At 48.8% G+C, this 12081-nt stretch overlaps 1 long non-coding RNA gene across 2 annotated transcripts in view; it reads right to left on the reverse strand.

Moving 5' to 3' along the window:
• The window catches only part of LOC123280027 (uncharacterized), a 44544-nt gene extending 32678 nt beyond the window's left edge, over positions 1 to 11866 (reverse strand). For both annotated transcript variants that reach the window (XR_011497167.1, XR_011497166.1), the window contains exon 1: positions 11729 to 11866. This is a non-coding gene — a long non-coding RNA (uncharacterized lncRNA). The remainder of the gene's footprint in view (positions 1 to 11728) is intronic.
• Between the last annotated feature and the right edge of the window lie 215 nt (positions 11867 to 12081).

Consider the following 12081-nt stretch of genomic DNA (forward strand, 5'->3'; position numbering starts at 1 on the left):
TTTTGAGAAACAGCAGACAATATAAGAGAAGCTTGAAAACAGAATAAAAGTTACGCTTTTGTGAGGAAAATTTATATTTTTAAGGAAATCTCTATTGGTAAGGGTGTCTCCCTTTCTGTACCAGGAAGAGAAGGAGACTGTGAGTCACAAACAGCTGATCCAGGGAGAAGGCACCGACTGGAGTCTGCATAAGGAACCTCACCCCATTTATACCAGGTTTAGGCACCTGGTCACCCGTCCACACCTTACCCCCCTGACACAGTCCTTTGATTTAGCTGAAGATGGTATTTAAGCCTAAGTTCGAAGCTCTGTCCTTGAGTTCCTCGTTTCCCTGCGTCTCTCCCACGTATCTATGAGACACATGTGTTAACAAACTTCTGTTTGTGTTTCTCTTGTCACTCTGTCTTTTGTTACAGGGGCCCCAGCCAAGACCTTAGAAGGATAGCGGAAAAATTGTTTTTTCCTCTCCTGCAGTATCGACGTCACGAGACATCTTCCATTTAGATGTTAAATGTGATCTGCAAGTCAACTTCTAGCCAGAGATGAGGGGATCCAAGGATGAGATGGAAACCCACATATACCTGTGTGTGTACGTGTGTGTGAGCACACGGAATTACATTAATTTCTTATGAATAGCACAATTATATTATGTTGCATTGGGGGGGAGGATTAAAGGTAAATACCAAAATTTAAATCACACCACAATGGTTGTAACCCTGATTTGGCTATTTTTTTTTTTAATATAGTATGCTTGTAGCCTCAAAAATTGAGAGTGACCTAGGACCTTTCCATGTTTATGAGGCCTGGATATGCACCAACAATTGTAGTGAGCTTTAATTATGCTGACCAGAATTACCTGGTACCCAGCATGACAAGTATGAGGATATTTATGGAAACAAGAGGGCATATCAACAGAAATTGGAACAGTTTTGGAAAATCTGGAAGGAACGTTGTCTAAAGTACAGACGTTTGGAAATTTCTTCTGGAAAGTGCAGCTCACTGGATGCCACCCAGGGAGAGTTCCAATCATCTTGTTAAGAAACAAAATTCAGCTGAGTGAATCTAAAGATCTAATTGGCTTTATTAAGTGATTCATGAATCGGGCAGCAGCCCATCCAGCAGGTAGAGAGCAGTACAACATGGAAGGTTTTCATAAGAAGGAGGGTGGGGCACGGAAGTCATTAGAAAAAGAGAAGAAAGGGCTGTTTAGGCTGACACCTTCTTCTGGGCAGAAGGAAACAGCAGGGGTTTTACCCTGCAGATGGCCTCCCTAGTGCTGATCAGGACACTTCAGATTGACTGTTTCAAGGTCACATTTCTGGGAGGGGTGGAAACTGCAATTAAGTCTTGGCTTGCTGTCACGGGGGTGAATGACTCCATTTGGAACCTGCTGCCTCGTTTTTTGATAATCCTTTTCTTTAGCATCGACAGACCATTTTAATCTCTTAAAAGTCATGTAATTTTATATTTATCCGTTGCTCGTGTTATGTTGGACACAACGGATGTAAAAGCAACTTGTGCATTGTTTGGTTCTATTAGGTGTTAATTATCGTTAGCGCTGGACTACACGCAATGACACAACGGTGGAACGGAATGTCAGCTTTGACTGTGCACAGCCACAAATCTCAGAGCCTGACCTAGAAGTAACCCAGACATCTGGGAAGGGTTGCTCTTCTCGTGTAAAGCTGAACACAGCACTAGTGGGGAGGGCCTTTAAAACCAGCTCCCCAAGGCGAGGGCTGCAGCGTATGCCCCTTAGGTGCAGGGGCTGAACATTTGGCTCCAAGAGGTATTGGGGAAATATTTGAAGCGGCCTGGATTCCCACACTGGAGGCAGAGCTGTGCGCTCTAGATGTGGACTGTTGGCTGTGGTTGCCCCTGCCAACACTGCTCCTCAAACTTTAAAACACACGTCAGTGTATGTTGAAACTGTCAATGAAAATAATCCATAACCAATCTGTAAATGAAAATTTGGGTGAGTTTATTCTGAGCTGAAATCTGAGGACCATGGCCCGGGGCCTTTCTTCCCAAAGGAAGAAAGGGCACCGAAGAAGTGGGGTGCACAGAGTGGTTATATACCCCCAAACAGGTGTTTCACATGTGATTGAAATGTCCCTCCCACAATAGTCACAAGATTGCCCTGTCGGTTCAGCGCTTGATGGACACAGCAGGTAGTGGGTCTGCTATCTTGGTGGACATAGCAGGAGGCAAGTCTATTGTCTGGAGCTGGGTGGTCACAGGTGAGCGCAGCAATCAGTTTCTAGCCTAAGGAAAGATGCTTAATCCTTAAGGAGACGCCAACATTGGGAGGGGGAGGGAAGTTGCACCTTTACCTCAAGGGCCTTTTGCTCTTGCCATAGGGAATCTCTAAAGCAGATATACAAAGCGTGCTCAACGGCCTCGGTCAGGCCCTTTTGGAAAGACAAGGTCAGGCCGAATCAGATTTATACCAAATGGCTTCCTCATATTCTCCAATATATCCTATTGCTTGCCATTTTTATTTGTCAACACTATTCTCATCTTCTGTGTACGTTAAAGAAAAAGGACATCCCAGTCAGTGAAGGGGCTTGGAAGTGTGTGTCCATGTGCGTGTGTGTGTCTGTGTCTGGGGTGAGGGAGAATGAGAGGTGGGGAGGCACGATCACTCTGATGGGGAGCTCTGCGATACTTTCCAGAGAGGAGATAAAATGCCCCCTAAGAAAACAACGGGTCCCCCTCAACCATTGGCTCTGCCGCGATGCCTTTCACCAAAGGAGGAACTTCTCTCTGTTAGGAAATACAATTCTGAAAAGGCCCTGATACCGTTTGTTGCCCAAGTCAGACCCTAATTATGATCTGCCATGGAGCAGACCTCGAGGGTCTCCTCACGTGGTGAGTGAGCTGAAACCAACCTCTTAGGAAGATGAGAGGCCTAAGGTATGCGCTATTAAGTGAACTGTAAGATTACATGTTCTGGGAGAAGATTCTTGAGCCTGTGGATAAGAAATAATAATTATGTCACTGAAGAACCGAAAGGAAAAGAAAAGGGAACTGGTCGATTTACCCCATTACAGACCTGGAGCCTCCTGGCTAAGGCCCTGTGACTCCTCTCCTTTAGGCTGCCCTGCCCTCCGCGGGGGCGTTCACCAAGAGTGCATTGTGACATGCTTGGGGTCTCAGGAGACTCCGAGCTGGAAGGCGCCCCCCTGGAGGCTTCCGGGAGATCCAGAACTGTGGTTCTGAGATGCTGCCAAGGCCATACCCTTCTCCCTCCCGCTCTCCAGTCCTCAGATTTCTAGAGCAACATTCTCTCAACAGTGATCGCATCGTGATAGTACTAATGGCTATGACAACAGAAGAAGAAACCAACAAACAATAATGACTGGGGGCTAAGAAGCCTGAGCACTGAGGAATTTGAGAACCGCCTCAGCTGTGCCTCCTCTGAGATGCTCTCTCAGGGCTGGGTTTTTTTTTTTTTTTTTTTGCCTGATGTGCAGTTACTAATTATGTAACTGGAGAATTAGACACCAGGCCATGTATCCAGTCTCGATTACATCCCGCGGGGAAACAGAACACGGACTTCTCGTACTGAATGTATCATTTAGAGTGCTACATCAGCTCTTCAAAGGAAAGCATAATTTCTGGGGCTAAGAAGCAGCAACGAAAATCACAGTTTAGTGGAGCCGTTTGAGCACTGTCTGGGTTAACGTGGGTCACTCTCCTGCTTTGTTATCGCTGGTATTTTCCTTTCTTTGTCTGCTGGTGGCTTACTGCCCTGTGCAGGTGCGTGTGCGTGTGTGTGTGTGTATTCAGTCATTTGCACTGCTGTGTCAGTGGCACGCCTGTCTGGTCTTGGCCTTCTCAGGGTCACCATCTACAGCGGTACAGGGAGCGTGCTGCCCCACCCCACTGGATGGGGCAGTGATGCTGCAAGTAAAAATCAGGACCATTGTAACACGTAACCAAGTGTAACACGGCCTCCTAGCATACCAGACAACAGGGCTGCCCTCCTTTCCCCTGTGAGCAGAGGAAGTAGGCTGAGCAGGCACAAGGCAGATAAGGTGGAAGGGCTCTGACAGAGGGAAGGAGGAATCTTTTTGTCTTTGGTGTCTTTTGGTGTGATCCTAACAAAGGATCAAAGTTAGGGGCCGGCCTGGTGGCGCAGCAGTTAAGTGGGCACATTATGCTTCTCGGCAGCCCGGGGTTTGCCGGTTCGGATCCCGGGTGCGGACATGGCACCACTTGGCAAAAGCCATGCTGTGTCAGGCTTCTCACATATAAAGTAGAGGAAGATGGACACGGATGTTAGCTCAGGGCCAGTCTTCCTCAGCAAAAAGAGGAGGACTGGCAGTAGTTATCTCAGGGCTAATCTTCCTCAAAAAAAATGAAGGATCAAAGGTAGATGCTTGGGGCCGAGGGTTAGATAAGTGAGTCAGATTCTCCACCCCGGCTATTGGTCCGCATTTCCAAAGACCCCAAGACCCCGGGGCAGCTCTGGACTCAGGCCTCAGTCTGCCCTTGAGCAGTGGCCAGAGCACTGGGCCTGAGCAGTGGAGGTGGCCCTCCGTCTCCTGTGTCACCTTAGCTCCACCTTCCTCTTTGGCCATCCCACCTCTCCAAGAGTGATTGGGCGGCCAGGGTGACCAGCGAAACTCATCCTCCACATTAGCCTCGCATTTTCCACACTTACGTTGTTCCCAAACTTTTTCTAACCTTACACATTGTCCTAGGACTTTTAGGCGATGGCAGAGATCCTAATTTGATCCTATTTTAATTGTTCTGGACGTTGTACCCAGGCATCAATATTTTTTAAAGGCTCTCAGTTGATCCCAAGCTTTATCTCGGGTTGAGAAAGGCTGAGCCGAGCCCGAACCCAGATGCCCATCTGGGGCTGTTTACAGCCTACCTACGCTCCTTCTGTGCTGCTGCTACGCGGTACGCTCCCTCCCACGTCCTCATTCATCCCAAACCTTCACGGAGCTCCACTGGGTGTCTTTCAGCAGGGCCACTCCAGGCTGGAGACCTCTCCTGGCAACCAGAAAAATCTGCATGGGATAAGGCAGCTTGTCTGGCTGCACTGACTCCCTTCCGGGGACCCAGCCCTCCTTCTTATGGAGCACACCAGCCAGGCTGCCCGTCAGGCGAATCCCTGCCTTTAAGGGTCTTGTGAGGTCTGTGCCCAGAATGTGGGGGATCCAGACGTTGTCTAGATTGCAATCCGCGTGGCAGCGCCCAGCTTCAGGGAAGGCTGGATTCATGCCACACTTCATAGCTGCAGAGGAGCTGCTGGCAGTGTGTCGCTCGATCTAGGTTTACAGAGAAAATGATCAGAGAAGGGAGTTTTGCTCATGAGAGGAGCAGTAGCAGAAGTTATACCGAGGGGACAAGTTCAACGTTGGGATCCGTGGGTGTTTGTCTTCTGACTGGAATGCTGGTGGTCTAAGGACTGGAAGTATACACTGGGTCACATATGGAGACTCACGATTCTGGAGGGACCCCACCAGACTAGAGCATCTGGGACCATTCCCCGGGGGCTCCCATGGCCTCTGCTGTGCGCCCCCCTGCGGTGGCTGTCCCGGGCAGTCCGCGGCTCCGCGGCTCCGTGTGCTGTGTCAGACGTAATGGCACCAGACAGGCCTGCACAGACTTCTTTTCCCTCCTCACAAATTTTTAATAAAACTCTTTGAACAGCAGAGCCGGGCATCTCTGAAGCCTGAAATTGAGGCGATGAGATGGAAGATTCCTCGCTTGTCAGTCTGCACCCGGCTGTACCACCCGTGCAGATTCCAGGGGCTTTTTCTAAATCTGCCGACAACGTGAAGCTCTCCATCTGGAGTTCTTTTCTTTCTTATTTTCATAGGAAGAAAATACAGCACCAAAGAAGAGAAAAGAGACGCTTCATTCTCAGCCACTAACAACATGCGAATCAAGCCCCCAGGCAGGTTTTCACAAGAAGTAACTTTTAGAGATAATCTCTGTTGAGTGAGTGAGTGTCCTCGGTTCAGACTTCCTGAGACAAAACATAGTAGCCATCGAGCATGCGGTCACCACCCCTCACCCACCTGCCTTTTGGGGAACGGCCACTGTGGGTGCCTGGACTCGTGGGGTCCCACACTCAGGCTGGTCTCGATGGCCACCCCCTCCCTGGCCCTGGGGAGGGAGCTTCGGCAGGCCCAGCGTCACAGACTCGCACACGGGGGGCAAGGCCAACGACAGACCAACACGTCTGTCCCCCAGTGCAATGTCAGGGAGTGCTCAGCGCCACGAGGAAAAGTAAGGCCCATGATGGGGTGATGGAGGGCTGGGGGTGCTTCAGACAGGGCTCCCGGAAAGGCCTCTGAGCTCCAGGTTGTAAAGTAAGTGTCTATGTAGGCTGGACCCTTTTTCAAAGCAAAACTCTTGGCAGTAATTCTACAAGTAGAATTATTCAGTTTTCTAAAAATGAGAACTTAATTAGTCCTGGCTGAAATTTAAGAAAGGCTTAGTAGCTCTCTCTTTTTTCCTGCTCCCACCCCCACCTTCCTCTCCTCTCGTCTCTCTCTCGTCTTCCTCTTGTCTTGACCACTTCCTCATAGCCAGAAAGAAAGACAAATGCAGAATGTTTTTCTTCCTTTATGAATTGGGAGATATTTCTGGAGTCATAAGCTTCTTAACCCCAGTAGGAAAGCTTGCTGCAGCAAATCTCTGCTCTGCCCCTTCCTGCTGGGTCCCCCTTATAGGCAACCCTCACAGCGGATATCTGGGGCTCTGGCCCAGACACCCTGTAACATATATAAAAAAAATGGGCCTCCACTGAAAAGGCCTAAAGAAAATGATGACCTGCCCATCTCAGTTCATGTCGCATTATTTTCCACAGTAAGGCGTTGAATGGAAATGAGGTACCCATGGCACACCATGACCATTTACCCTAGAATAGAGTTGTAGTCTTTTCTGTGACAATGTCTTCGGGACTGTATGGGTGGGGGGAATGTCCTGGAAGGAAATACAGTTGCACTCCTGTAGTTGAAGTGAAGATTGTGTAATGAAGGGGCTGTTGTGAGAGGTCTGTGGGGGAGGGGAGCACACAGCGGATGGTGGAGCATCCAGAGATGAGCAAGAGCAGAAAGCCATTATCACCTGCAGGGCTGAAGGACAGGCCCGCTGAGAGCTGGAGTCCTGGGCAGTGACCTGTCAGGACGCTGCGTCCAGAAATAAGGATGGGCGGGGTGGAGCAGAGAAGCAGTCTCTCCTCTCCATCTCTGGTCTCAAACCCACCCAGAAGTCAGCTGTCGGGAGCATGGACCGTCTGCCCCAGGGGTACAGAACAGGACAGAGAGAGGCCCTGAGGAGGGCAGGTGCAGAATCCAGAGGAGTGACCGCACCTAGCCCTCACCTGCTCATGAGTTGCTCTGTCTGTACGCGCACCCACAGTGGCTTCGACAGCGATCGATTCTCCTTTTCTTCCTTCAGTTGTAACAGCCAAATATTGATCAACGTCACACTTGGTAAATGGTCTCCCTGATCAAAGTGCTAAAGTGACGTAATTCAATCCCAGCTTTTAATTTAATCTATTGTAGCAGCTGGTCTGTGAAGACTTGATCCGACCGGGTGTCCTGGCTGCAGCCTCTTCCCAGTCAACTCCCTCTTTTGTACTTTAAGATAAAAGATCATTTCAAAAGAATTTAATTATTTCCTTTCTAAGTAAACTCATAAGAATTTCCTCTTGTATTCAACTTTTAGGGCCTGTCTATAATTTTCTTATTCTTTCCTAATATTTCCTTTCATCAAGACATTTAGGACTTGAAGGTCATCTCAAGGTCGTTTTCCTGTAGCAGAAGCCGTAAAGATGAAAGCACAGCTATCTGAGGCCCCTTGTCACCGCCTGGTTCTGGCTGAAGCCTTTCTAATGACTACATTTTCTGGCTCTGGCTGCAATTATTGCATGGCTTATATTACGGGCCATAACGGTTCTTTTCTTAGCTGAAATAGTTTCCTCGGCCCTGGCTGACAAGTCTTTTTTCCACGAAAAAGACAACCCTTGAAATCTTTGCCAAAGGCACACATTCGCACAAACCTACTCAATAAATCCATGTTTAAAAAATGTAATGGTTCAGCTAAGGTTTATCATGAAAAATGGTTGTTGTCTGCATCTTCGCCCCCTTTAAAGAAGCAGACCTCTCTGCCGCTGCCTGGGAAGAACTCTTTCGTTGCTGTGGGCCATATGAGAAACCACCCTGACCCGATACTGAGCCACAGGCTCCAGCAACCAAAGCTCCCCAGAGGGCAGGGCAGCGAATAGACTAAGAAAGGCACATGAGGAATAAACCTCCTCCACTAAGAAAGGCACGTGAGGAAGAAACCTCCTCCGCGTTGTGATGTTTTACTGAGACCCCCGGGGCCTTCCTACAGCATGAGAATCATGTCACCCTTGTTTGTAGCTCTGGAAAATCTAGTTGGTCAACCTGGAAGAGAGGACCTCCATTGACAAAAATACGTCTTCAGCCTATTCCGCGTTAAATGCAATCGGTCTCCTTTCCCTCCACCCCCGCTGAGTCATCAGAAGTTAAGTGGGTCCGGGACAGGTGAGAACCCAGAGTGGATATTCTCGCTTCAGTGCTGATGTGTCAGCTGTGGCATCAGAAGTTAGAAGAAAAAGCCATCAACACGGTAGCTGAAAGCACAGGGAAGAAAGTCTGCCCGAAGCACAGCTGTTGGAATCATCGTTCTCCCTCCGTGCCGTTTTAAGTGTGTCTCTGAGCCTGATGCATGGAACAGGAATGTGCTTGTCTTCCCCAGTCTGGCTTTCTTTGTGCAAACATGGAATGCTAGAACCTGGAATGTGGTCCCAAGGTCAGGGGAACGGTCCTTCTGTATAACTTGATGGTTAGCTCATTTGTCTAGGCTGGTGGCAGGAACCGTTTGCTTTCTTGGATATAATCAGAGGGAAGGTCCTGCTGGTTCCTGACCCGGAGGGAAAAGAAAAGAGCATTCCTACCTTGCAGATTCTGGGATATGGATCAACTCCTGAAATGACTCAGGTTCCTGGGGATGTGGGATTTTCAAACTTCAAGAGGCTGAAACTGTGAGGCCTCTTGAGTGGCTAAGATGACAAGCAGACAGCCAGCGGGTGTCTGGGTATCTGCATTGTCATCTCTCTGATGATAAAGCTGTACTTATTGACTATCAGAGAACTATTTAGAAATTGCTGACATTGAACCTGGGAATCAGGTCATGTGCTTTGCCTGCTGAAATCCATCCCATGCTTTCCCACTGAAGTTAGAATAAAAATCTCAACTTCTTCATGGCTTTTTCTGATTCCTCCCTACTGGGCAATCTCATTTCTCTTCTTTTTCCCGTTTCACTGGGCTCCAGCCAGGTACTGGTTTTGTTTCTGTCCCTCAAACGTCCTAACTGGTTCTTGTATCAGCCCCTTTGCACTTGCAGGCCTGACTTAGCGCAAAGCGTCCTCTTCTTGGAGATGGCTGCTCCCCAGACCAGGCTTTCTGGAATGCTGCCCAGTGCAGGCAGCCTCTCACTCCCCAATACGCCTGATTCATTTCCTTCACGGCAATGAGGACAATCAGTGTCTCTCTTGGTTTGTTTCCTCCACTAAAAGTTCCAAAGGGTAGGAACTTTGTCTTGCTCACTGCAGTATCTCCATCAGCAAGAAAAGAGAATGTCACACTGCAGAACTCAAAATATAATTGTTGAACGAAGTAAGTGAATCCTATCAGTTAATATCAGTTTCCACTATAAACGATTTGTGAATATGAGCACGTTAGGTTCACAGTCCACATTTTCCTCGGGTCTAAGACTACTGAGATGCACAGCATCAAAACAGTGTCATCCTTTGCTGTGAGGCCTCTCCCCCAGCCCTGGGTGGAGTAGGGCAGGTGGGCCAGATTTAAGTTTATGAATTAGTGAGGTTAGCTGTGATGCTGGAAGAACTCTAGAGCAGCGCCCACCTGCCTTTTTAAAATTTTTCATTTGGGTTGCAAATATGGGCAGAGTTCTGACAAAGAATTTTTAGTCTCTGTTTTTTTGAAAATGAAGTAATGCTTTTTAAACTTTCTCTCGGAGTCCTTTTCTGCCAGTTGGCTGTCATTTATTTCTCTTATAATAGAGTCTATAGATATTTCACCTGGTAGAAGATACGATCTTCTATATTAAATTTTACGCTTTGCTTCCTTCTCCACGTTTCCTGACACTTTTTGAAGTCGACAGTGGCTTCCACACTGATACAGGGAGAATTAGGATTATGGTGTCCAAAACCAGAAGGGAAATAGTTAATTGCAGGTTTGTTTGTTTCTGTCCCTCAAACATGCTAAACTAGCTCTTGTATCAGGAACCAGTTACTAACCAGGACTCATTTGAATCAAAAGCAATGATTCTGAGGGGAACTGAGCTTCCCACTTATGGGTTTACGTAATAACGAAGATTGAAAAGAAAACCAAGGCAGGGCTGAGGGCAGTGGGGGCAGCTGAAGACCTTGCCCACCGAACCCCTTCTCCTCTTCTTGGGATGTGACCTGAAAGGGCCAGACTTGGGGATCTGAGAGGAGAGGGTAGAGTGCAGAAGCCAGCTAAAGCTAAGGGGGCCATCTCTCTTTATTCGTTACGCAGGCAAAAGCCAGGGAGGCCAGTCTCACCTGTGTCAAGAGAGGTCTCACCTGTGTCAGGAGAGGTCTCACCTGTGTCAGGAGGCGGTCTCACCTGTGTCAGGATCTCACCTGTGTCAGGAGGGATCTCATCTTTGAGAGGAGGGGCCCTTTCCTCCACAGCTGCCTGGAGCTCAGCCCTCAGCAGAGGACATTCACCTGCAACCTGAGAAGTTGCAGCGCCCCCATGGCAGTAGCCCCCTTGAAAGGTACTCTGCAAGCACAGGGCGACAGCCCTGGCCCCTCAGAGAGGCAATAGTTGGATCAGACACATGTCTGCATGGAGCTGGGGAGCTGGGTTTCACTCCATTTGCACACCCATATTCACTAGGAAGATGGTTTCTAGCAGTGTTGGTCCCTGCCTTTGTCACAATGAAGCCCACCACTGCCTCACTCCTGATTCAGAGACCGACCCCCTACAATGGACTTCTCAGAGGACTCTGGCCTTGACAAAATGAAAGGAAGAAAGCAATTTTCATAATGTAGGGTCCCAAAATTTGGTCGATCAGCATGCACTGTGGCCAGCTCCTGCCCTTGTCATCTCTGCAAACACTGGAGAGCGGGGCCAGCCCACAGCCAAGAGTCCACACTTGACCCTTAAGGGAACAAATACTTCACACTGTTTAAGAGTGTCCTGACCCTCCCTGGCCTCCTGTAGACTCATAGCCCTCCTCCCAGATGGCGCATGCCAATATCAGCATGATGGAGCTGTCTAAACTTAACTTCATTTTATCACTCATTTCCCTCTCAAAGAGAAGCACGCCAACCCGGACACACTCTTAGTGGGAAGCTGCTATGGTCATCCATCCCCATGCATGGCCACGCCCCCACCCCCCACAAGAAAAGGAGGAAGAGGCTTTGGCTGGCCCCATGGCCTAGTAGTTAATTTCAGCACGCTCCACTTTGACAGCCCAGGTTCGTGGGTTCAGAGCCCAGGTACACACCTACACCACTCGTCAGCCATGCTGTGGTGATGACTCACATATCAAATACAGGAAGACTGGCACAGATGCTAGCTCAGGGCTAATCTTCTCAGCAAAAAAAAAAAAAAGAAGAGGAGGCTCTTAGTATTTCACCCCAATGCTTTAGCAAGTTCTTAGGGGCATTACTTGCCTAATCACTGGCTCTTCCTCATTGTCCCTGCAGGGGCCACATCCTCTGGATCTTGGTAAACACTGAAGCACTGAACGGCCCAGGCCCTGGCATGGTGGGGTCTCCAAGGCCGGGAAGAATATTTGGTGGCCCTGGCCCCATTCTTTGCAGTCTCTATTCGCTACTCAGGTCTGTTATAAAAAGCCAGCATGGACACCTGTTTTCCTCTGTGCTCCTGGCAGCAGCTGCTGTGACAGAGCTGACACACAGCCTGTGGGGAGGGCGTGGCATGCATGTGACAGTCCCTCCACTGTCCTGCTGCCTTTGCCACTCGCCTGAGAAGGCTGTTTCTTTTTCCTTTATTTGTCTTTTCC

The sequence above is a fragment of the Equus asinus genome, chromosome 22, assembly GCF_041296235.1.
Source record: "Equus asinus isolate D_3611 breed Donkey chromosome 22, EquAss-T2T_v2, whole genome shotgun sequence".
Classification (NCBI taxonomy): Eukaryota; Metazoa; Chordata; class Mammalia; order Perissodactyla; family Equidae; genus Equus; species Equus asinus.